Below are 26,362 nucleotides of genomic sequence, written 5' to 3'. Positions count from 1 at the left end.
TTTTCAGGGATATATATTTCCATGACAGAGCAACTGAATCAAATTCAAGTCTTAGCACCTCATTTGCAGAAACTGTTTTTTTTTTTTAATTTTTAATTTTTTATAAAAATATATTTTTATCCCAGAAACTGGTTTTTCAAGATGTGTACCTGGGACACTCATTCAGTTGTGGATTTAGGTTTGTGATCATTCTGCTAATTTGGTTGTAACCTTATTAGGAAAAAAAAAAAAGAAAAACTTTTCTGTAATGAGTAGCAAAAGGATTTAAATGCCTTAATGCCTTTTTTGGTTTTTTGTTTTAATGTCTATGTTTTTCTGATCACAAAAGTGGTATAGGACTATATTAGGGAAAATTTAGAAAACACATAAAAGACCAAAGGTGATACCATTTACCTATAATCCTGTCACTCAAAAGCTTGTGACAAATAACATTTTCATTCCTGGTTTTTATTATAAGAGAATATGTATTCATGGATCAGTCCATACTCTCTCCTTTAGCCTCTGTCTCCCTTCATTCCCTTTTCTCTCTCCCCACCCCTCTATCCTTCTGTCTCCACCACTAAGTCTCTCTCTTTCCCCCTCTCCCCTCGCTCTTTCTCCCTCTGTCTCCCCCTTCCCTTCACTCTCTCTCTTATGAATGTCTTTCTGCAAAACCCCATTATACTGCTGCATTCTACTTAGAATCAGAGAGATCTTCTTCCATAATCACAAAAAAGGATCAAAGTATAGTTTCCATCCCACTGGTGCTTTTACTTACTCCTTTATCTTCTTTTTTTTTTTTTTTTTTTTTTTTTTTTTTTTAATTTTTTATTTTTTATAAACATATATTTTTATCCCCAGGGGTACAGGTCTGTGAATCACCAGGTTTACACACTTCACAGCACTCACCAAATCACATACCCTCCCCAATGTCCATAATCCCACCCCCTTCTCCCAAACCCCCTCCCCCCGGCAACCCTCAGTTTGTTTTGTGAGATTAAGAGTCACTACGGCAGGGATGTCCATTATCACCACTGCTATTCAACATCGTACTAGAGGTCCTAGCCTCAGCAATCAGACAACAAAAGGAAATTAAAGGCATCCAAATCGGCAAAGAAGAAGTCAAATTATCACTCTTCGCAGATGATATGATACTATATGTGGAAAACCCAAAAGACTGCACTCCAAAACTGCTAGAACTTATACTCCTTTATCTTCTTGACATTCCTCTCTACCTGGTTCTTTGGCCCAGAAAGAGTACAGGATGACTGTATCTCCCAGAGTCCCTCCCCCAACTTTCTCTCTGCCAGAGTCACTGCAAGTAATGGGCTTTCCACTCCTTCATCTTGAAGTCTTGGGGCCTCTCTGTCCCTGGCAGTAGTAAAGTTCTCTTTAGTGACTGATGTATGTTTCCCTCAAAAGGCCTTGGAACGCTCCACTATTGGAATTCATACAATTATTTGCTTGCCTTCTCTGTCTCCAATAAGCCTGGATTTCAAGACAGAATTCTTACTAAGGAGTTAAGAAAATCCAGCATTGGGACCCAGAGCTGGGGGGTGATTTCTTTGATTCTGAGTGTATGTCAGCCTTAAAGGGGAAAGCTGCAAAGAAAACATGATTTAAGGAAGAAAGGTGTAAACCTTCTCATTACAATATCACGTGGCTATATGGATATAAAGGATATATGGCTATATCCCCTATGGATCATGTTCAGACTTTTGCTGTCACAAATAATGCTGGGCATGGCAGAGCCTATTCGATATTACTTTTTTTTTTTTTCCTGTTCTAGAACTCTTAACTTCTGTTGGATAAGATCTTTGAAGTATGATTCAAAGGGCATGTGCATTTTGAGGCTTAGTATGGGCTGGCACACTCTTTTCAATTTACACTTCCATCAGTAATGTGTGAAGTGCACATCTTCACCGCCAGTGGGTGTTAGAGATTCTTTTTAAGTTTTACAAATCTCATCAGAAAAAAAGAGTACTTTGTTTTGCTTTGCATTTCCTTCATTGTTTATGATGTGTGGTAGGTGGTGCATTCCCCCTCACCCTTATCAGCCGTCCTCTAGGCCTCCTTTATAAGAATAGCTTTTGCAGAGGCACCTGCTGCCTTCAGCTCAGGTTGTGATCCTGAGGTCCTGGGATCGAGCCCCTCCATGGGGAGCCTGCCTCTCCCTCTCCATCTGCCTTCCACTCTCCCTGCTTGTGCTCTCTCTCTCTCTCTGTCAAATAAATAAATAAAACCTTAAAAAAAAGAAAAATAAGAATGACTTATGCCTACTGTCCTCTGTTGTTCTCTATCATCTGTGTAAGGTTGTACATTAGGAAGTCTAATTATTATCCAACTAATAAGTCTTCCCAATCTCTTTTCTACTTTGTACATATTTTATTTGTATTTTACTGCAGGAATGCATACCAAAAGCAAGAATCATGCAAAGTATGAATTTTTAATTAAAGGACTTTAAAATCTACATAATAAGAGATATACTATGCTGATGGGTAAGGAACCTAAATTTGAAGACATCAACACTTCTGAAATTAATATATAAATGTAATGTACAGCTTAGATCAATACCCTAGATTTTTGTTTTTAGTGAGGCCCAAATTTACAAGTATTAGCAAGAAATGCTGGAAAAAGAATAGCAAGATGGACTTATGTCATATATTAAAAGTATCAGGGTGTCTGGGTGGCTCAGTTGGCTAAGCAGCTGCTTTCAGCTCAGGTCATGATCCCAGGGTCCTAGGATCCAGCCCCACATCGCGCTTCTTGCCCAGCAGAGAGCCTGCTTCTCCTCTGCCTGCCTGCTGTTCCCCCTGCTTGTGCTTGCTCTCTGTCTCTCTCTCTCCTTCGCTCTCTCTGTGTCAAATACATATATAAAATCTTAAAAAAAAAAAAAAAAAAAGTTAAAAGTATCACATAGCATACCAGACAAAAGGTTGAAGCATTGGTACCACAATGAAAAAATAAAAATAAAAATCACTGAAGGTGAGTAGGAATTGTACAAGCAGATTGAAGTATAAATGTATTATAACTCAACAGGAAAAGATGTCATATCTAATAAATATTGTCTTAATCAATGACGTTAGAAGAAAATAGAATTGGATGCCAACAATATGCCATGTAGATGAGTAAATTCCAGATGAATTTTAAATCTTAGTATAGGGTAAGAAGTCAGATTATAAAAATATTAGCGAAAGTTTAAAAGACTGCCCCAGGAGGCCTTATTAAGTCAGGCAGGAATCCCAGAATGATAAAGAAATCAATTGGCAGATTAGGTGTATGATAATATGTTGCCATAATTTCTTTGGGGTTTTTTTGTATATGCTTTTTTTTTACATTTTTAAGGGGACGTCATATATGTGGTTTTCTCTCAATTTTTTTAGTCACTAAGTATTTCCCCATGGCATTTAAAATTTCAGAAATGTAATTCAGTGTCTTTATATGTTCTACTTTATGCATATGCTGTCATGTATTTAGAACTTACAATTTTTAAACAGAAATCACAATTCTTTGGAATAATATTTCAGAAGTAGAAGGCACATTCCGTAGTGTCTTGAATAAAAATTTGACATGTGAGCTGCATGGCTGCCCCGCAGCACGGTGCTTTGGTCCTAACTCAGGATGAGGCAGCTGAGTGCCATATGGCAAACCAGACCTCATGCTCTCACATGTAATCTAGTGGGGAAACAGTGTTCAATAAATAGTTAGCATCATTTAGTATAAATCAGGAAGAAAATTAATAGGCCATTTCCCCACACCATATATATAGATAATTAGAAGATGAAGTAGAGTGTTCCAAGAACCGGGTGCTGATTACAGATGTGTTGCAAAATTAATGTGTAAAATCAACAATATATCCAGGAGATTTCTCTCAGATGGTACCCCGAAGAATTTTCATAAACACTTTTTGTCCCTTTTTTTGGAGATATAACTGATATGTAACATTATCTTAGTTTTAGGTGTACAACATGATGATTTCATCTATACAGAGTGAAAGGAATCATTAGTTAACATCTCTTGCCTTACGTAGTTATACATTTTTTGCCTGTGGCGAGAACTTCTAAGATCCACCTTCTTACAGGGGTTTTCAAATATACAATACGATGTTGTTATCTGTAGTCATCATGCTGTATGTTAGATCCCCAGAATTTATCTTATAACTGGAAGTTTGTACCTTTGACCCCCTTCACCCTTCTTGTCCACCACCCTCTCCCACCTCTGGCAATGATTCATCTGCTCTGTTTTTTAATGAGTTCAATTACTTTTTTTTAGATTGCACATAAAAACTTTTTAGGAGTTTTAAGAGGAAGGATAGAAATTTGATTCTCCAAATGACGGCAATAATGTCCATATTACATACTATGCTGGGACAGGTAACTATAAGAAAGGAGGGAGAAGGGGGTGGGGTTATGGACATTGGGGAGGGTATGTGCTGTGGTCAGTGCTGTGAAGTGTGTAAGCCTAGTGATTCACAGACCTGTACCCCTGGGGCTAATAATACATTATATGTTAATAAAAAATTTAATAAGTAAATAAATAAAAAAAAAGGAGGGCATCTGGTGAATTGTCTCAGTAAAGAGAAAGCATAATGTGATGGTTAAAAACACACACATCTGGGGTGCCTGGGTGGCTCAGTCATTAAGTGTCTGTCTTCAACTCAGGTCATCATCCCAGGGTCCTGGCATCAAGTCCCTCATCGGGATCCCTGCTCAGCAAGGGAGTCTGCATCTCCCTCTGCTCTTGCTCATTCTCTCTCTCTCAAATAAATAAAATCTTAAAACACACACAGAACCATATTTTAATCAGAATATTTAGGTTCAAATCACTAAGCTTTCAGTTACCTGTTGTTAATCTTGGAGAAGTTAGATCACTTCTGAATCTGTTTTTTTTTTCCGTTTATAAAATGAAGATATTGGATTTTAGATTATTTCTGAGACCCCTTCAAGCTGTATGTAACACTGAACTTGTAAATTCTTCATGACAGTCCTGTAACAATGGGAAAGTGTAGCCTGGATTTCAGTTTAATGAGATAGGATTCACCATTGTCAGCTACTATAAACAAAGAACACATTATCTCTTAGTCATTTAGTTAAGCCTAGAAATGGGTCTGTAGCAGTTTGCTACAAGGCTATGCCTTCCTTCCTGTCTAGCCATTTTAAAAGTGCTATAGGACAGTGATTAGATAACCTATACAGGGAAGCAGGTAACTGGGAGCCAAAAAGAGTTAAGACGACTTCTGAAAGATGGGAACTGTGGTGTGTCAAATCTAACAAGATGAAAATTAGTACTGATGAAATAGAATGCTGAGTTTAGATTAGAAGGTAAAAATCAAGAAAGGAAACAAACAAACAAAAAAAACAGCTATTTAAGCAGAAGCAAAAGCTGTTGCTTATCTAGTAACTTCATATGAGTTTCTGAAGGTGCAGAAACTAGAATGGGACAAAATGGGTCTCAGTTAATCAAGGCACTGAAATTTTCTGTCTTGTGGACTAAATCATGTCCGAAGCTTTTCTCATTTCTTGGTCAGAGCAAAGAAGTCTAAGAAGGAAGTAATTTCCTTCTAGAAATCAGATACTAGAGCTCTGATGGAAAGGGAAAGAATAACCACTGGGTGTTGAATTATCCATCATAAAAATCAGTTGGGCATATTTGTGTGGCTCTACTTCTGGTTTCTGTGTTCTTTTCCACTGATCTGCATGTTTAGCCCTCCACTAATGCCACAGTCTGATGACTGAAGCTCCGTGGTAAACCTTAATATTGGGTAGATGGATCTCTCCATCTTGATTCTTTTTTTTTTTTCAAAATCATTTTATTAAGAATTTTTTTAAAAGATTTTTATTTATTTGATAGAGAGAGAGACAGCAAGAGAGGGAACACAAGCGGGGGTGGGGGGGTGGTGGGAGAGGGAGAAGCAGGCTTCCCCCCCCCCCCCCCCCCCCAGGGAGCCCTATGCAGGGCTCGATCCCGGTACCCTGGGATCATGACCTGAGCCAAAGGCAGATGCTTAATGCCTGAGCCACTCAGGTGCCCCTCAGAATCATTTTAACTGTTCTTATTCCACTGCCACTTCCTTTCCATGTAAATGTATTACATTAATCTTGTCTGTATCTACAAAAAATTTTGCTGGGTTTTTGACAGGAATTTTATTAACTCTGTTTATCAACCTGAGGAATTTTAGCACCATTAGTATTTTGACTCTTCCAAAACATGGACACATCATGTTTCTTCATTTATTTACATCTTTTATTTCTTTCATCAGTGTTTTGTAATGGTCAGAATATGAGTCCCATCCATGTTTACTAAGATTTACAACTAAGTATTCATTTCCTTAATGAGTGATTATAAATGACAGTGTATTTTTAATTTCAATGTCTGCATGTTTATTGCTAACATAGTGTTAAACCTATACATGGGCCTTTGTGTGTTTATCTTGTGACATATGACCTTGCTGTGCTCATTTATTAGTACTAGAAGTTTTTGTAGATTCCTTGGGATTTTCTACATAGAATATCATGTCCTCTGGAAATAGCAACATCTGTGCTTCCTTCCTTCCAACATGTATGTCATTTATTTCCTTCCCTTACCTTATTGTATCAGCTGAAACATTACATCAACATTAAATGAGAGTGATGAAAGCAGACATCATGTCTTATTCCCTGTTGTAGGAGGAAATCATTGAGTCTTTCACCTTAAGTATAATATTAGCTATAGATTTTTATAGATGCTCTTTAAGCTGAGGAAGTTCCCTTCAATTCTTATTTTTCTGAGAAATTTTGTCTGGAAGGGGGGTTGAATTTTGTCAGTTTTTTTATATATGTCAATTGATACTATCATGTGATTTTTCTTCTTAGTCTATTAATGTGGTGGATGATACTGATTGATTTTCAAATATTGAACCAGCCTTGCATCCTTAAAATAAACTCTGCTTGGTCATGGTATGTAATTATTTTTATATATACTGAATTCTATTCGCTAATATTTATTAAGGATTTTGCATCTGTATTCCTGAGGAATGTTTTAGATTGCCCACTTCTCCTAAGATCTTCACATAATATAAAAAGAACAAGAGAGCTCTCTGGGGTCTCTTTTATAATGCTCTAACTAATCCCCTTCACGGGAGCTCCACCCTCACGACCTAAGCACCATCCAATGTCCCCTCATCCTAACACTATTACAATTGGAGGGTTTGATTTCAACATGACTTTTTGAGGGGGGACAAAAACATTCAGCTTATTGCATTAACCTTGATCACTTGATTAAGGTTGTTTCTGTGAAATTTCTCTAATGCAAAGCTCCCATTTGTAATTAATAAATGTCTTGTGGGAGATACTTTGACACTGTGATACAGATACTCTTTTTCTCATCATACTTCTGAGTCTGAGGAGAGTCTTCAAGCCATCCTGCTAAACCACTGCATGAAGTCAGGCAGGCCACCCAGTGGTGGTGGCACCAAGAGAATAGACAGAGGAAACAGAAGTCCATTCTCTATCAGTGTCAGAGTGATTTCTGGGGCTGGGGATAAGAGAGGAAGGGTGAGAGACATGGAGAAAAATGGAGAAGAAAAGAGAAAGACTGACTCACAGAGGAAGACATGTAACGGACCCACTGAAATAAAGAGGGAGAAGTTGAGGGAGAATTTAATTTTTAAGTCTTGACTGACATGGTGAATGGGCAGTTTTTCAAGGAAGATAGATCTTAAAGACTCTGAGGTACCATTGAGATGTTCAAGTGAACTCACCATCAGGGAGTTGTGGATCAAAGGGTAGAAAAGACAGTAAGACTAGAAAGAGAGACTTGGGGGCCATCTGAACATAGGTGGTTATGAACATTTAATGAGCATGATGAGATATCTGAAGGGAAGAGCTGACCTAAGGATGGCTCTAGGAGAAAACCCATAGTTTATTGGGAAAAGGAATTAGTGAGACAAATTAAAGTGGTTGGGAGAGGAGTAATAATCAGATCATAAAGGAGGATGGTATCAAATATAAAGAACATTCCAAGACAGTAGTTGTGGCCCACTGGTTAACTAAGAGCTGAAAAGGCCATGTCTTGGTGGTGACATTTGTGACTATGATTTCAACTGAGTAGTCAGGATGGGACTGAGATTTGGATAGAGGAAAGGGGGGGAGTACATAGAATGGAATAAGTGATGAAGAAATCAATGGCCAACAATTCTTGTGAGCAGTTCAGCAAGGAACTCTGTTTGAAAACAGTGCAGAAGGAAAGATAGCTATAATGTCACCTACTCTAATAGTGGCAGCCAGATAGGGTTTTATTGCTAAAGAAGATCGACATGGCTTCAAATGACAATGCTTATGAATCTATAGTTCATTGCTGAGAAAGGATATGATATAGCCAAAAACAAAACAAAAAAAAACACAGAAATAAGGACCTACAGCATAGCCAAAGACTGCCTATCAGCGAAAAGTTTGGAGAGGACAAGGTCTACACAGGCTCCCCACAGTTGTCTTCCTTTTGCATGGGTATACCAGATGTATTTTTTCTAAACCACCAACCTATCCAAATTAGGGAGCCCAAAAGAAATTTCAGCTGGAACTTCTTATATACCCTCTTTGTCATGGAAGCACATAATTACTAAAAGACCAGCCCCAATGTTGGAGCTTTCTCCTCTTCCCTACCCTACACACTCCACCCCTACAGTGAAACTACATATAAACCATCAGTCTCATCATTATCAATAAATGTTACTAACAAACTAGCACAGCCTACCCTGAAACTCATTTTGGGTCCATGAGTAAAAGACAGCAATATTAGTCACATTTTATACTTTGACCAAGTACATCTCTTACTTCAGCAAAGCAGCTCAGGCTAATTCCAGGCCTCTTAAAATTAACCCTCATAGCCCATCCTTAGCCTATGTTACTTCATTAAACTCTTAGTTTAGCCTATTTAGTAGATACTGTCACTCCTAGAGACTGTGATAACTCGAAAGGATAAGTTGGCCAAGGTGACAGAGGTAGGAAGGAAGAGAAGAGAGTTGAATATATGGCCCAAGAGGTCAAGCAAAAGATGCTTTTTCAAGAAGAGGACTCCTGAGTAAGTTTGAAACAGGCTGGGAGAAAAAAGTAGAGAGGAAGAGCTTGTAGGAATGGGGGAGTGAAGGGATAATTGCAGAAGGTTGGTCTTTTGGGAAACAAGAAAGAATGAGCTTCTGAGGCTGCATGCAAAGAAAGAGAGGTGGGGGGTGTTGGGAGAGAACATTCCCAGGCTCTCTGTAGCCTCCAGCTCAATGGTTCTGCACTTGGAGGGCTTGTGAAAAACCCAGATTGCTGGGCAGCATGCCCTGGGTTTTTGATTCAGCAAGTCTGGGAGGAGCTAGAGAACTTGCATTTCTTTTCTTTTCTTTTCCTTTTTTAAGATTTTATTTATTTGTTTGTCAGAGAGAGAGCACAAGCGATGGGAACAGCAGCCAAAAGGAGAAGTAGGCTCCCTGTTGAGCAGGGAGCCCCACACAGGGCTCAATCCCAGGACCCTGGGATCATGACCTGAGCCGAAGGCAGAGGCTTAACCAACTGAGCCACATAGGCATCCCAGAGAATTTGTATTTCTAACAGGTCTCTGGGTGGTGCTGATGCTACAGTCCAGACACTCCACTACAGAACTGCTGCTCAATGCAGGGGTGGTTGGGTCATCTAGAAGCAGCGGAACTGGGTATGGTAGGATGGGGGCCTGGAGAAGGGGCCTCTCTGGCATGGTCACCATGGGGAGCCTGGTCACCTGGTCTGCCTGTCTTTTAACAGAAACATCAATAGGTCACAATACTAGGGAAACAACCACAATTAAAGGTGCCAGGGGCACCTGGGTGGCTCAGTGGGCTAAGCATCTGCCTTCAGCTCAGGTCATGATCTCAGGGTCCTGGGATTGAGTCCCACATCGGGCTCTCTGCTCTGCAGGGAGCCTGCTTCCTCCTCTCTCTCTCTCTGCTTGCCTCTCTGCCCACTTGTGATCTCTCTCTGTCAAATAAATAAAATCTTTAAAAAACAAACAAATAAACAAAAGGTGCCGAAGGTTGATAAATGCCAGAGTATTAGAGTGAAGCATGTTTGAGCTGCTTAGCTCTGATGTGAAAATTTCCCAGTTTAACAAGAGCAAAAAAACAAAAACGAAAACAACCACAAAACAAACAAAAAACGGAGACTAGCAGACTATTTTCTTGCTAATATGAAAGAAAAAATTTCATCTGGATAAGAGATGAAATTGTCATAGCATAATTTCAACCATTTCAAAATAGAAAATCTCCCCAGTGGAGGAGGAAGGGCTTAGGAAAGAACGTTGGGCTGCTGTTGTGGGAAAAGCAGGTAAAGCTTGTTTCTTGAGGAGCGGTAACAGGACTCTGGGCTTGGTTATCCGGGAGGACGTTTCAGGTGGGCAGAGTACCTTTGGAGCTCCAGGAAACAAGGGGAATAAGGTGCCCTGAGAAAGAGCTTCATTAGCATCTCTGCACCTCAGGAAGTGACGTAGTAATGTTAAAGCAGGAGCTTTGATTTTGCTATTCAGCTTCTAGGTGACTTACTGCAGTATGACCTTGGGTAGGTTTCTCACATCCTCTGGCCACAGGAGAGGTGGCATTTCAAGAAGGCCTGCTTGCCCCTCAAGTGCGGATTTGTGGTAAAATGTAAGGAAGAGGCATATGGAATGTAGCCAGCATATTGGAGACACTCAAAAAAGTTCTTTTCTGCTTCAAGGTCACACAGAAAACTCTTCACTTTCCAGCAGCTGTAGCTCTGATTCTTCTCAAAACCTTGTCAACAATTGCTTCCAGAGCCTGAAAACCAGCGACTGTGGGCCTTGGTGGCCACATGGAGGCCCAGCCAGGTCCTGCAGGACCCTCCCTGCTGTGGCTGACTTCACTGGGGCAGTGCCAGGCCCCACAACAGCCTTGAGATGATACTGAGTCGGGTCAGGTCTGCTTCCAGACTGCTGTGCTGCTGGCCATTCCGTCCCCAGATCACCGTCACAGCCTTCTTCACACCTCAGCCGCCTGAGCTACCCAGGTCCACCTGCCCAAGTGCCGGGCTCTGACTTGGGTGGAGGACAATGCTGTGATGTTGCTCCTGCCCCCTGTGGGCTGGCATTCTGCTTCTGCGTGGACAGCCCTGTCCACCTGCACCTCCGAGGCTCACCTGACCCTGACCTGGTCTAGCCCACTGCTCACTCAGTGCCGCTTAGAGCCTCATTGACCTTTATTTTTTTTTTATTTGTATTTATTTATTTGACAGCAAGAGAGCAGAAGCAGAGGGAGCAGCAGAGAGAAGGAGAGTCTCCGCTGAGCAGGGAGCCCAAGGCGGGGGCTCCATCCCAGGTCCCCGGGATCATGACCCGAATAAGGCAGACACTCAAATAACCAAGCCACACAGTCGCCCCCTAATTTACCTTTAAACCTACTGGTAGAGAATACTAATATAGCCAGAGCTCAGCCCACCCAGTGAGATCGTGACGTGTTAGGAATACTGCACTTTCCCAAGTACACTGGGTGACAACCCCACAGTCCATTGCAGGATGTCCTTAGATACCATTAGGCACAGCGCCTTCCACTGAGGAGGGGAGGTGATTTTGAATTCCCCTGGAGAGAAATGCTTGCAGGCTGGGACTCTCTTACAGTGAGGGGTCTCAGCTTTAATTTGCACGGGGCCTGAGTAATGCATTGCTCACTTGACCTCTATCCAGAGAGAAGGCTGGAGGGGGAGAGGGAGCTGGGAAGGCTGGCCAACCCAAACATCCAGTCCTGTTCCCAGACCCAGGCACAGGACAGGGTAGGCAAGCAGGGCCTGAAGGGCTGGGATGACAGGGGCTGGTGTAGCTCTCCCAGCAGGTGGAGAAGCACTGCCCAGGAAGTAAGCTGGGCATCCCAGGGGAGGTGGCAGGCTGGACCCGAAGGTCAGGTGCTCGTGTCCCGCGCAGCCCAGAAAGGAGCTGTGCATGAAAACAAAGATGTGTATTCAGGTTCGAACTATTTCATACTGAGCGTCTCCCTATGAGGGAGGTCCTATTATTATCCCCACGCAGGAGTCACGAAACTCTCCTGAGGCCACAGAACTCACGAGCAGCTGTGCGAGGACTGGACCCAACAGTGTCTGGCTCAGAACCCACCCCAGTCTCCCCCATATCCCCCCTTAAGACCTGTGCCATCTGTTCCCTGTTTGGGCATCCCCTTGATCTCTCCCCACCCCCCTCAGCGGAAAGCCAGGGACACTGTGTGCCCCTACCACACCCCCGTGCTTGGCTCCTGCGAGCTCTCGAGTGCTGTGGAACAAAGGGAATCTTATGTTGGGGCGGGGGCGGGGGGGGACATTCAGATATTTTTCCTTGGTAGGTCCTGTCCCACTCTTGGACCCAGGCCAGGGAAGCCATTAGGGGCTGAAGGACTCACTTGTAAGTGACAAGGGGCAACAGCTAGACCCCAGAGACCAGCAGAAGTGCATTTGCCTCTGTCTAGGATTGGTCTTTGAGGGCCACAGTGTCCAGTTCCCCCACGGCGGAGCAGCCCTGCCTGTCTTGGAGCCTCGCGCCTGCCCAATTCCAGTCAGCAATAAACGAGTCTCGGAGTTAAAGGTCCGGCTGGTTGGTTCTGCCCAGACCCAGATCATGTTGGTTGGATTCCAACCTGCTGCCCCAGGGACTACTCTCATCCAGTTTTAACCTGTCTGCCTTTAAAGGTCTCATGATGTCCTTGAGGGGAAAGAGCGATCCCCCTCCTCTCTCCCATGCTGCAAGCTTGTTTGTTTCCTTCTGCTGATAAAGAATGTCCCCAAATAATGGTCAGAAGCAAGATGGAGCTTCCATGGGAAGCAGTCAGGGCAAAGGGGAGAGAGGAGTCCAGTCTGAAATCCTGGTGTCACCTTGACCCACCCCCGGGCCTCTGGGTCCATGTGAAGGTCAAATTCAAAACAAGAAGAAACCAAAAGGAAAGGGACCATCCATCTTCAAACTGAGGAATGGGGCCAGCTATGGGGTCAGGAAGCCTAGGAGGGCAGTGACACCTTCTTTCTCTTGGGAAACATAAATGTCATCTTAGAAGTGAATTCCCCAGACAAGGAGTAAGTGGATGTTTGGCCCCATGACCCGTGACAGAGACCCTCTCACAGAGCAGCAAGACTTCCTTCCTTTTTATCTCTCCTTGCTGTGGTCGCTGTCAAGAGTTACCACCTGGCTCCGGGCCCTCCAAGGTGGCCAGGACGCCAGACACCTAACCCCTTCCAGGCAACAGAGTCCGCTGCCCCCTGAATCACCCATCCCCTCCTGGGGTCCCATGTTCCACCTGGCCGGTAGACACGCCTCAGGCCAACAGCAGGAGGCTTGGACCCACCCTTCAGAGCTTGGACCCACCCTTCTTTGAGCTTTCCTCTTCTGGAGCTGTCCAATGGACTCTCCTGGTGGGCACGCGGCTCCCACACGTGGATGGCACAGCAGACACAGCATGTGCAGGTAAAGGATGGGTTGCGGGCCCGTGAGTGAGCAGAGCCAGGCAAGGCCACAGCGTGAGAGAGAAAAGCCTTTGGAGGCTCTCAGTGGGGGGACAAGATGGTGTGTCCCCCAGAGCCCCTTTCCTCAGCTGTATTTGTGAGATTACCTGAGAGGACTCACAACCACTGGTCCAGGGAGTGACACAGAATAAGCCCTTGACCAGCACTGGTTCTGTCGCCCACTTCTCTTGGGAATTCTGTAGGACTTAAGTTCTAGGCTGAGTGTCTTTTTCTTTTTGGCCCCTGAGGCAGATGGCACAAAGCACCGTGGCTTCCCCTGGACGTGGAGACATGATGATTTCCTGCCTGTCTCCTGTTTGGGGCTGCAGGATACACAAGGGCAAACACAAGCCTGCTTTATTTCTGCCCCCCGCCTGCAACTCCCGGTAAAGTAGGTGCCCATCAAAGGTTTGCTGGTTGAATGAGCAGCGAAGATTTATTAAGAGAAATGGGGCTCGAAGGGACCCTGGCTGGCGAAGGGGCAGGGGCATTCCGATAAGTAGGGGAAAGAGAACCAGATGAAAAAATACAAAAATATCTAGGTGGTCGTTGGAGGCAAGAGAAGGAGCAAGAAGGCCAGGGCCTGGGTAGTCCGGAGAGAGCCCCTGTGCATAATGAGACATTCACACACCTCCCTGGGTCCATCCTGGAGTCTCTCCAGCAGCCCTGGGCACCTCCAGCCTTGGCTCCCCTGCTGGACGATTGCTACCCTCTTTGCTCCTGCTATTTACTTAGCAGCCAAATCTGGGACATAGTGGGCTTTATCTTTAGCCCCCTATGTGCCTGCATTTTTTACCTTAGAATAATATCCCCTTACAATTGTGAGCCCCTTCAGGTCTCTAGAGCATTTTCAGAGTCCTGTCTCCAACAGTCTTCACCAGGAGCCTTCGAACCATCTGAGCCCCATGCTTGAAATGGCTTCCCAGGACGGTAGGCAGGCAGGGAGCTTGGAGGGTATCAATCCCAGGTCATCCCAGAGGCTTTTCCAGTGGACTCTGCAACAGAGTAGAGGTAGGGGCAAACGAAAGAGAATCCAACAGAGCAGCATCTTTCTGCTTTCACATGGGAGTTATTCTAGGCTCTCACCTAGAAGCTTCCAAACATGTGGTGTGGCCTTGGTTTCCAAGGACACTCCCAGGCACTCTGTCTGCAGTCAGGGGGCGTCATAGAAAGCACTGCCAGCCTTATGATGATGACGTCTGCTGTCTAGCCACATTCCAACGTTAGGAAACCAAGACACAGAACTAAAATGGCTATTTTATTTAAAAAATTATTTTTCTCCCAGGAGTTCCTACAAAGCATTGGTCCTTCCCTTTGTTTTGGCTGATAGCCTTTCTCCTCTCTTCATTGTGTTTCTGATCTGCATTGTTCTTCAATCGCTAGAAATTTTCTTGCATTTCCCTCTAGAGGAACTTGCATTTTGAAAAGCAGTTCAGCCTACCCGAACTTTACACCCTTATTCTGGACATATTTTGCGCTTACAATATCTTACAGTACAAAAAGCAAATCTCCCCTTTATTTACAGAAGTGGTCACACTTTTCCTGAATGTTAACTTCCCGAAAATTTAGCCAGGACCTGCTGCTGCAAGTTTTGATTCTGTTAGAGAACCAGAAACAAAAATGCATACCCCAGGCCTGAGGCCGCTGTTTTGTTGTTTGTTTGTTTGTTTGTTTTTTGTGACTTCTTGAGTGACAGACTAATTGGTGATCAGTATGTGAATTAAAACTCATTTCCTAGAAAAAAAATTTCTCTTAAAGCTCTCAGGAAGACCAAGAAATAAAGCTACCCCTTATATGCCTATACCAACACATTTGGCTATTGCAAATAATTTTGTAAATATCTGCTTCAGTCCCTGCTTTCAGTTCACATAAGCATATATCCAGAAGTGGAATTATGTGGTAATTCAATGTTTAATTTTCTGAGGAACTACTATATTGTTTTCCTTTGAAGCCTTTTTACATTCTCACCAGCAATGCACAGGGTTCCAATTCTTGTATATTCCCACCAACACTTATGATTTTTAATTTTTTTTATAATAGCCATTTTTAAAAAAAGATTTTATTTATTTATCAGAGAGAGAGAGAGAGCGAGCACAGGCAGAGGCAGACAGAGGCAGAGGGAGAAGCAGGCTCCCCGCCAAGCAAGGAGCCTGATGCGGGACTCGATCCCAGGACGCTGGGATCATGACCTGAGCCGAAGGCAGCTGCTTAACCAACTGAGCCACCCAGGCGTCCCTATGATAGCCATTTTTAATGTGTGTGAAGAGCTATCTTATTGTGGTTTTGGTTTGCATTTCTCAATGATTAGTGATGTGGAACACCATTCCATGTAGGTATTAGCCATTAGGAGAAATGGCTATTTGCCGAATTTTGAATTGGGATGTTTAGGTTTTATGTTGAATTGTAGGAGCTCTTTGTATATTCTGGATATTAATCCCTTATCAGATAAATATATGATTTGTAAATATTTCTTCCCCTTCTGTGGGTTGCCTTTTTCTGTTGATGGTGTCTTTTGATGCACAGGACATTTTAACTTTGATGAAGTCCAACTATTTTATCACTTGAGCTTTGATCCCCCAAAAATCATCATCATAAATCCAGCATTATGAAGTTTTTATCCTAATTTTCTTCTAGGAGTTTTATAGTTTTAGCCCTTACTTGTAGGTCTTTGGTCCATTTCAAGTTAATTTTTATATATGGTGTTGGGTAAGAACCCAGCTTTATTCTTTTTCATGTGAATATCCAGTTTCCCAACACCATTTGTTGAAAACATTGAATAGTCTTGACACTCATGTTGAAAATTGTTTGCCTATAGATGTGAGGGTTCATTTCTGGATTCTCCATTCTATCCCAGATAGAATCCTCATATGTCTGTCTTTGTATACATACCACACTGTTTTGATTCCTGTGGCTTTGCAGTAAGTTTTGAAATCAGGAACTATTTCACCTTCAACTTTGCTCCTCTTTATCAAGATGGTTTACCTATGGAGTCTCATTCTTTTGTATTTAGTCTCTTCCCATTTCTATTTAGGAATTCAGAAAATGTATTATCCATGAAACCATTTTGAAAGAGCTACTCAAAAACTCCCTGTAATAATATAAAAAAATTAATTAAATAAAAGAGAAACAAGATATGTAAATTATCTATGACTAATTAACAAACAGTGAAACCTAATCATGTATTGTAATTATTAACAGTGTAGCCATGAAGCTTAAGGCGATTGTTAAGAACTGATCCCTAAGAAACTACAAGCATGAAAATTAAAAGCAGTTCAGAGTATTTTAAATGATTTTAACAAAATATACCAGATAGCAAAGGAAGGAAAGGAAATTACATTGAACTAATGGTCTTATCCTGTGTGGAAATTAGAGGTTGTATCCGTTCATCAATTCTCAGGATAAAAAAAAAAAAAAAAAGATTAATATTCCTGTGTGTGTAACAAATTTAAGGCAAACACTAGAAGGAAAGATAAGATATATAACTTCTAGAAAATGAAAAATAAGACCAATCAAGTCAGCTGAAGACAGTAAAGAAAATAACACCATAAAATTTGAGAGACAGGACATACTAAAACAGATGTTGGGGAAAGGGACAAATATACCAGTCATCTCCCTCTCCTTCTCTTAATGCTACTCAAAAAATAAAAATGGAACAGGCTAAACTCCCCAATCAAAGGAAGGACAGATACTGGGATGAAGAACTGAAATTGAGTTAAAAAAAAAAAAAATGGCCTAAAGAGGTTAAAAAATACAATGGCATAAGTAAAACTATTACAAGCAGTATTATAAAAAAAAAAAAAATGAGGAGTAACAAGACAAGTAGCAGAGTGGAATTCAAGGTGGGAAGGTAAACACAAGACCAAAATATATTTAGTAAGAGGTAAAAACCACCAAAAAGAGGGAGTGCATTGCATTAGCTTTGAAATGTTGAAAGTAAAGCAGTTATGCTTATGATGACGTGGTATTTCTCCAACTGGATGGGAGATATCAAAGGGGAAGCCAGCCAGGGATCTGGAGTCCCATGGTACTTAGAACTACGGGGACAGGACATACCATCCCGGGCCTCTGGGCACACCATAGACATTCCATAGACACAGGCAGGATCCCCAGACTTCTCCCACAGCCTAGCTGTGATCATAGAGGAAGGAGGGGCTCCTGTACCCCATGGTGTAGTCTGTGTAGGGTGCACAGATGTGACCCAATTCCCTCCCCTCACCTGTGAAGTCGCAGGCCTCCTAGCTTAAGAGCATCTTAGGGCTCTGATAACTCCACGTGGCATATAAGTGAGTGGATCTCAGGAGTCAAGATGCTGCAGAACAAGTTGAACCCACCTGGACGGAGGTGTGGTCCACAGGGACCCTCTCCATTCCCAATGCTCTTCATGACTCCCCTGCCCTCCATATGGAGCACAGTGCACCCTGCCAGGACCGAGGTGTGGTCATCACCGTGACCACCTAGATGCCCCACGGTCCAGGCAGGAGTTACTCACAGCTTCCTGACTTCGAGATTCCTCATAGACCACACCACCTGCGAGTCCCATGGAGTGTTAGAAAGGAGGCTTTGTTTGTACGTCCCTCTGGGAAGCACTGGGCTCCTCTCCTGGGACATCAGCATAGCATATGAGCTCCTCGTGTGTTCTCACCCACAGTCGCTTCTCACAGTCACCCACTGGGGAGACCTTTCCCATTGATCCTGACCTCCCTCCAGATGCCCACACTTATTTCAAAAAGAGTGGGAAGGTGTGTTAAGAAGGGTGGCACAGGGATGTGGGGTTCACTATCAAGACCGTTTCAAGTTCATACTGAATATTTAAAATGATGTTTAAATTTGAAATTACATTTAATTTTTAAAATATAAAAAATATATATTCTTAAAACTTATATTTTAAATTCTCACTTTGAGTAAAATATTCTTGTGTTTTCTCCAGAGTTCTCAGGGGCTGCAGTCTCACACCATCCATTGTGGCAACAATGGGCCATTTCCAGCAGGGCCGGTGCACCATTGCCCTGGATGCCTGACGGCCACCTGCCTCCAGAAAATCACAGTGTCTGAAAAGTAAGTCTCATGTTTGTGGGTCCCAAGCGACTGTGCTGGAGGGGCACGTGCAGTCAACGCCTCTAGCAACAGACCTTGTACTGGTCCTTGGAGCAAATTGCCTGGAAATCAGATCTAAAGCCAAGGATGGGATTATTTATTCCCTGAAATCCATTGAGAACGAGTTATGAAATGAGATTCATATTGCACTAGAATTTGCATTTAGAATGATAAACACTATTCCCCCCAAAAAAATAAATAAATGACTGTAGTGAACAGAAAAGTAATTTGATTTACACCAGCACTAGTACAAGATTTATGAAGTAATTCTGTTGCCCTCTCTTGCTATCATGATTGATTTGTAAAGTATTATAAGACTAATCTAAACAACAGTAGTCTTATCACTTTCACATACTTTCCTTTTTAATGTTTCCTCTTAGTTCTTATCCCAAAATGCAGTTTTTATCTAGTTGATTAATAGCATAGTAGTTCTTTTGCCTTATGACTCTTCGAACAAACATTTTACTTTTGGTCTGCTTTTCATTTTCTTTTTAAGATTTTATTTATTTATTTGACAGATCACAAGTAGGCAGAGAGGGGTGTGGGAAGGAAGCAGGCTCCCTGCTGAGCAGAAAGCCCAATGCGGAGCTCAATCCCAGGACCCCAGGATCATGACCTGAGCCAATGGCAGAGGCTTAACCCACTGAGCCACTCAGGTGCCCCTGATTTTCATTTTGATAAATTTTACATCTATTAAAAAATGGAAAGTGGACGCTCATATATTCTTCACTCAGATTTACCAGTTGTTTACCCACAAAGACACACACACACACACACACGGTATATGTACTCATGTGTGGTATGTATGTGTTCAGTGTTTCTCTCTGAATCATTTAAAGTAAGTTGCCGACACATGACATACTTTGGGAAACATCTTCTCCATCCATAGGTTTTCTTCTTCAAAACTGTAGCACCATTATCACTGGGGAATTTAACATCAATAAAGTCATCTTCTCCAATGTATAGTTCCTATTCAAATGCCTCTGGTTGTCCCCAAAAAACTCCTCATAGCTGTTTTCCCTATGCAGCATTTGGCTAAGCATCATGTCCTGAATTTGGTTCTGTTTCTTTACATCTAAAGCAGAACACTGCTTTTACTTTTCTCTTTTGTGATTTTGACATTTTGGAAGAACCTAAGCCATTTGTTTCCAGGAGAGTCTGGATTTGTCTGGCTGTTTCTTTGTGCTTAGGTTCAGCACACATTTCGTGTGTTTACACAACATCCAAGGGTCCAGCATGTTTCTGGGACCTGGTGTTGGTGAGGACTAGCTTGTTCACGTGGCTCATGTGGTTTCTGCCAGAGCTCTCCTTCATAAATTACTATTATTTCATTCCTTATAATGAATTAGTAATCGGTGGGGTGAACTTTGAGACCAGGTGAACATTCTCTTGTTTAGTTCATTTTTCACCCGTTACAGCATCCACTGAAGGTTGTATTATGATTTTTAATTAATCAGTTCACCAGCACCATGGTCTTCCTTCCCTGTCCAACGGTTTTGTTATTTTTTTTCATTTTTCCACGGTTGTGAGCTGCCACACAAGGGAGTGTCTCGAAGCAGTCAAGAGAAGGGCTCTGAAATTAGACCGTCTGGATGCGTGTCTAGTAGGCGCCCCGTCTCCGACACACACTCGCTGGGTGACCTTGAGCAAATGTTGCATCTCATAAACCCTCAGTGACCTTAGGATTAAAATTAGGAGGCAACAAGTGACCACAGAATGAGTGTCTGGTCGGGATGGAGCCCATGGTGGGCCTCACTAACTATTGGCTAGTAATTATCACAGCAGCAGAGGACGGGCTGCATGCCTCCTGATGCTGCTTCACTCCCAGCATCTTCTGTAATCTCCGGCTGAATAAGACTTTTGGCAAATAAATAAATAAATAAATAAATAAAAATGCTGATAAGACTGAGTGATGGGACGGAGGTCCTCCAGGATGTGACTGGTCATATTTTTAAGTCCCTAAAGTTAGAAGGTGGCCTTGAGAAGCAACACCGTCACAACAGGAAGCATGCGTCATCAAATGGTGTCCTAATGGCGTCCACTCTGCCATGCTGGTTACTTCTGGCATGCCTCCTTGGTTGGCTTCTGCCCCTGGCTAGGCCTGGATCCCCCTAGTCTGCTGGTTGCTTTGTCTTTCAGTCACTAGCAACTGATTGAAGGTGATTAGGATTCTTTCTGTTTAGATCTGGTCACCATGGCTTTATTTGAGCTCCATCCATTGCCTTGGAATCTTCTTTGAGAACCTTTGAAAATTCTACCAAGAAAATAGCTTGGGAATATACATGTTAGTTTTTGAGCTGCACATGGGCATGGATTAGGCTGAGTGTTTAAAAAAAAAAAAAAAAAAAAAAGATCGCCCTTGGAGAACATTTTTAGCTAGCGTATCTGAAAAATGCTTCCTCGGAAAATGTTACTTGCCTAGATTTTTTTCCCCACGACTTTGGGAACAGATGAGGGCTGGTTTTCATAAAAAGGGGCTGCTGGCAGCACGCATCCTATATCCAGCATGTTTCCTGGCTCATGGCTTGCTAGGCTAGGCTTGAGGGAGGGCCCTGCCCTGAGGTGTCATGTGTTCTCCTGCTTTCTGGGTGATGCCAACCCAGCCAGCCTGAGGTTAGCTGGGGCAGAGAATGGGCCCTGCAGACCCAGAGGTAACAGCCCTGCATAGGCACCAACCCAACGTCTCCCCCAAAGTCTCCCCACCTCCTCCTTCTATTTTCCACCCTTTCAGCTGTTTGCAGGCCGGGATCCTCTGCCTATCCCGTGTCCCCTTGACGGGCTCCTCGGGGAAGGGACGGTGGTGTGGGCACAACATAATAGTTTATACGTTGACTGAAGTACAGTTGAAAATCAAATCTGCAGTTCTGCATGAACACAGAAGGCTCACTGAGGTGTCCTGTGACTATGTGGGTAGAAATATTAGGGCTGCCTTTTTTCTGTTCTACAAGTGCTTTCTGTGAAGTTTTATCCACTTGGAAACCTGAGTTACAATCTTAAATGAGAAGCATACTCCTAACCTGTGTGCTTGAGCCTGACGTGGATCTGTGGGAAGCCCTAGCCATGGTCTCTCTGTTTGTGGGGTCCGGGATCTGGTGCTCATTCCCTGCTTCCTAGCTGGGTGGCCATAGTCTCCCATCTGCCCAATGGGGACAGCAGCCCCTGTTGGGTAGGTCTCCCAGGACAGATTGGGGATGATGTTTCCCTTGGTTCCAGACACTGAGTGTTGAAGGGCACCTCCTTCTTCTACCTTCATTCTCCTATTGGTGCATCTAGCAGCACTCAGCACTGGGGATTCTACAGTTTTCATGGCAGAAGGGAGCTGCATAGAGCAAATGCTAAAGCCCATGGGGCCCATATGGGGCTGTCCCCCAAAACATCCTAAGGTTTTCTTTGAACTGTTATAAATGGAAACACACTGACATCCCCACTTCCTCCTTGAGCAGAGGGAGCTGCAGATGGAGGAGGATGAACCACCGTCTCAGCGTGGCACCACGGCTGCCACTCCTCTCCTGGGGGTGGAGCTAAGGTCGCCTGTCCCCTGGGGCTGCCAGGGAGGCACCGACGTCGTTTCCATCATAGAGCTCGGGCCCAACTCCTGGCTACACCAAGGCCAGGCTGGGGGCTTAAGTGTGGATGAGCTCTGTAGATCTCAGCTTCCTCGTCTCTGAAATGGGGATGGTGATGGTGGTGCCTTCTACCCAGGGCCCAGGTGAGGACTAAGTGAGTTGAGAAGTACCCGGAGCCGTGACACCTGGTAAGAATGCTAGAACTCATGGTTGTAAGCATGAGGGCCTAGGCCAGTGCATGGCTCATAGTGAGGAGTGACTTTCAGGTCCCTGTCCCCTGTCCTCCCACACACTTTGACTCAGTTACTAGGAACAACGGTGTTGTGAAATAGCAGAGTGCTGTTCTGGAGGTCACTTTGTGGTGAGCAGAGTTGAACCCCCTGGGTCAAGCCCTGAAAGGTTTACTTTATTATTTTTGGTCTGTTTTTCATGGTTTTCTTGTGTGCCCAGAATTAAAGCTCACTGTGCCCACCAAAAGCACTTGAGGCTTTGGACTGGACTTGGAGCCCCTGGCCCTGTGCCACCAGCTATATCTTACCTCCCAGCTGGGTGACAGGGCTGCTTAACACCAGTCCCACCTGAACTTCCTCCTGTGCTGTTGTTCCTTGGCCCTCAGACCCTCCCCTGGCCTTTCCATCAAACCAGACTGTTCCCCAGGTCCTAGACTGTGGGAGCTAGCTGCCTCTGCTTATGAGCCTTTCTTCTGACATTCCCAGATAGGTCTGCCTGTGACCCAGGCTGAGTCCCTCAGCTAGTCCTGTGCTTGTGGGTGCACACCTGAGTGCCCATCTAACATTGTGCATCATAAATTTAAATAGGGACAAAGATGTAATTTCTAGTGTATTGTAAGTAAAGACATTTAAAACAACACAGGTATGTCACTTTTTAAATAAAATTTTATTTATTTATTTGAGAGAGAGAGAGAACAAGCAAGCACAAGCAGGGGGAGTGGCAGAGGGAGAGGGAAAAGCAGGCTCCCTGCTGAGTAGGGAGTCCAACGTGAGGCTCGATCCCAGAACTCTGGGATCAACACTTGAGCCAACTGAACGACCCAGACGCACTGATATGTCACTTTTTTATTGAAGTATAGGTGACATATATTAGTTTCAAGTGTACAACATAATGATTCAGCAATTCTATATATTATACAGTGCTCACCATGATAAGTGTAATTACCGTCTCTCACCATATACTGTTACTATAATTATTATTGACTGTATTACCTATGCTGCACTTTTCATTCAGATCTATCATTTTTTAAAAATATACACAGTCAGGGCACCTGGGTGGCTCAGTCATTTAAGCATCTGCCCTCAGCTCAGGTCATGATCTCAGGGTCCAGGGATGGAGCCCCATGTTGGGTTTGCTTCTCCCTCTGTTCCTTCTCCCTACTCATGCTGTCACTCTCTCTCTGTCTCCTCTCTCTCAAATAAATAAATAAAATCTTTTAAAAAAAATGACAAGATACCCAGTCAAATATAAAGACCACCCATTCAAAATACACAATATATTATTCTTTCTTCACTTTGAAAGTTGATATACCATTTTGTTTCCTCCTTGAATTCATGTAGAAATAGGAATAGTAATTCCACCTGCTCCACAACTTTATCATAATTTTCTTCCAGAAAGACATTCACTAAAAAAATGAAAGGCATTCACTGATGATTCTGTCACCTGTTTTTTGCATATTTGTTCGTGTATGTTTGTTACACAGACCTTTATATAGATATACATACGTATGTTAAAATATTTCATGGGGCTTGTTATTGATACTATTTATAGTATTGATTAGTACACAGATTATCAGAACAGTATAATTAAATACAAAATAAAATATATCAGAGGAGAGGCTCTTGATGAGATGGATGACAGAGAGGTTCCTGGGGAGACCTGGTGTAAGGACTCACTGGCTGTCCCTTTGTGTGGTATCTGGATGTTTCCACTCCAGAGAGATGTAGGGTGTGGGAAAGAAGACCATGCAGGGCAGTCATTTTACCCACGGAGGATTTTTAGGATAGATTATACAGGGACTTGAGAATTCAGAATTTAATTGTTTGAAAGTGTTCCACACTTGTCACCCCTTGAAGAAACTTAATGTGCTCAGGGGTGCCCAGCTTCAGGCTGAGAGCCACGGGCTTTCCTGCTCACTCAGATCTAAATCCAGTCTCCCTGCCAAGGTCAGATCCCCTGTCATTACTGTCCTTACCTCTGTGTCCCTTCCGTGTGACCCGAACCACCCCCACCCCTACAGCTTCCTTTCAAGCCATAGAATCTTCTAGAATGCAATTGTGTCCTTTGTCTCTTTATGGTCTTCCCAGGATCTGCGTGGACTGAGTCTCCCAGAGGAGTTCAGAGAGAGCATTTTGGTTTTGATACTTTAGAGTATATAGTATGTCATATTCTAGATCTTTCTTTCCTGGAGTCAACATACTTCTCCATGTTAGCTGCACCTTCACAGGTAGCATTTCCGGATGTGGCTTTTTCTGTAGACCCATGGCAGTGTGTGCACCTCAGTGTGACATTGTTGGCATCACCAGTCAGGAAACCCTGGTAACCAGGACTCTGCTTCAGGGCTTCCTCCTCAAAGCCCAGGTGCTGAGCCATGTAAAAGAGGCACAGTCCCCAGTGAGACAGAATGAATATCAATTCTTAAGGGGCTTCCATGCCCAGGGGAAGTTCTTGAATCTTCTGTAACCAGAGAGGCCTGCTATCCACATGGACATTGTGCCACCATGAACATGTGCTTGTGGTTTGGCCAGTTAAGATAATGCCAGGGGAGCAGTTTCTATAGGGTTCATTTTCCAGCGCTTTGCTAAGTTCCTTCTGTGCTTTCTGGGCATTCTTAGAGCATGGAAAGCCCAATTCTCTCACGAAATCATTTGTTAGCCTGTACCAAAACTTAATTTTACTTATTGATAAGGGAACCAGCAAAAAGATAAATGGTCTGGCTCCAAGTATATTTGAGTAACTAGAATTTATAAAGTCATTTGGAAAAGAAATAAAGAAATCAGATGCTAAGTTAAGCTGAGTCTCGGGGGGGGGGGGGGACACCTTATCTGGAGTTAACATTTATAACTGAGGGCAATAAAAATCATAAGTTATCAATTTCTGCAAGCTAGCCTCTAATTTTATAGAACTACAGAACCTTTTCATATTTATCAGTTGTTAATTGTTGGATAATAATAAAATTTTTTTTTATTGGAAATCAATTGCTTCAGACTTGCTGTGACTGTTTCCTCCAGAGCGGCAATGCTTCTCATGCTGTCTTAAGCCAATGTTTAGTGTTTGAGTGCAGTTGGTTTCAGCGTTGTTTCCTCAGGGCAGTGGAGACATATATATTTTCTGCTTTAAAAGGCATTTTCTTTCTTGACTTGAACAGCTGATCCTGTAAATTTGAACTTCATATTCATCTGTTTCAGTATAGAAACAACTTTTTTTCATAACGGTAAGTTCTTTTAATATGATACATAAATTGCCAAAAGCAAATTTTTGAAAGAGTGGCACTCCAGAGGGTTTTATTAGGTCTCCAAAATTATTAGTTTGAGAACACACTGGCAAAGAAGTAAATAGATAATAAGAATCATAATCATACCTAAGCTTTTTTGGTGCTCCCTATGAGCCCAGCACAGTGTTACATAATCACCACCACAACTGCATAAAATAGGATCTGTTATCCTTGTTTCGGAGATGAAGCAATGAGAACCAGGGATTAGAAGTACGTTGTCCTAATTTTATTTGCATACTGGTGCGGATTTGTATCTTAAGGCAGGTGTTTCTAGCAACTAAAAATTAAAACCCGGGTAACTCAAGAAGAGCAATTAGTAGATTAACACTTTGGGTCACCAGATTGCCTGATAATTAATTATAGAGAAAGCTGGACACATTCTTAAAAATCCATTTATCCCAGTGCTATCTTCTTTAAGTTTTCAGAGTCATCTAGGATAATGTCATCTGTAGGGATATGTTTTCTTTTTTCTTTGGTTTGTTTATTTGTCTAGATAAACTGGCCTATCCTATTCAGAAAGACAGATGTTTAGATAAAACACACTGAATTGTACCAGTCACTAGCATGTATGGTTATTCAAATAATATGGGCCTAAAATAAAATAAGTAAAATACGATAAAATGAAACTCCAAAAGATGAAATTGCCCTGTACTTGTTAAATTTAAATAATTTTGATAGAAAAAACTATGGCATCTGCTGCCTTTGTTTCACTTACCATACACTGAAAACTTCCA

At 42.8% G+C, this 26,362-nt stretch overlaps 1 protein-coding gene across 1 annotated transcript in view; it reads left to right on the top strand.

The window, feature by feature from the left end:
* Nucleotides 1-26,362, top strand: part of OTUD7A (OTU deubiquitinase 7A) — a 365,100-nt gene that overhangs the window by 161,016 nt on the left and 177,722 nt on the right. Inside the window, exon 2 of the mRNA XM_059371716.1 lies at nucleotides 18,391-18,518. The gene's annotated coding sequence lies outside the window, so the exon portion shown is untranslated. The remainder of the gene's footprint in view (nucleotides 1-18,390; nucleotides 18,519-26,362) is intronic.

This window comes from Mustela nigripes, chromosome 13 (assembly GCF_022355385.1).
Source record: "Mustela nigripes isolate SB6536 chromosome 13, MUSNIG.SB6536, whole genome shotgun sequence".
Classification (NCBI taxonomy): Eukaryota; Metazoa; Chordata; class Mammalia; order Carnivora; family Mustelidae; genus Mustela; species Mustela nigripes.
This window is presented reverse-complemented; position numbering and strand designations above follow the sequence as displayed.